A 397-nucleotide genomic window follows, 5' to 3' on the forward strand; every position below is an offset into this window, starting at 1 on the left:
GCTACTTTAGGCCTCCTGAGAACAGCTATAACAATAAAAACAGCTACGACAGAGTAGGTAGCCTGCTTTAAATGTGCAACTTTGTCTTCTGACTAATTTTCAGTGAAGAGAAAGGTTGAAGCCATACAAATAAAATGAATAAGAAAGGCCATTCCAGTTCAAATCAACGTAGCAGAATGGTCAAAGTGGCAGCCATTTTTATGTGTACCGTTCCATTGCAAAGATCCAGCTGCCTACATAACTGCCTAACTGCCTTCCAGAGCAACGATTTGTGGCAAGTCACCGACTCACTAGTGACATATCTCCGTGGCCTGCCTTGTTGGTAACGAGACATTTCTACGGGAACCGAAGCACTTCCCACATTTGATACATCTACTGATTTCCCCTGAGCGCTAAG

General features: G+C 43.6%; 1 protein-coding gene across 2 annotated transcripts in view; it reads left to right on the forward strand.

The window, feature by feature from the left end:
* Positions 1–397, forward strand: part of LOC116689165 (spermatid perinuclear RNA-binding protein) — an 88,229-nt gene that overhangs the window by 86,808 nt on the left and 1,024 nt on the right. The gene's annotated exons all lie outside the window — the stretch shown is intronic.

The sequence above is a fragment of the Etheostoma spectabile genome, chromosome 5 (genome assembly GCF_008692095.1).
Source record: "Etheostoma spectabile isolate EspeVRDwgs_2016 chromosome 5, UIUC_Espe_1.0, whole genome shotgun sequence".
Taxonomy (NCBI): domain Eukaryota; kingdom Metazoa; phylum Chordata; class Actinopteri; order Perciformes; family Percidae; genus Etheostoma; species Etheostoma spectabile.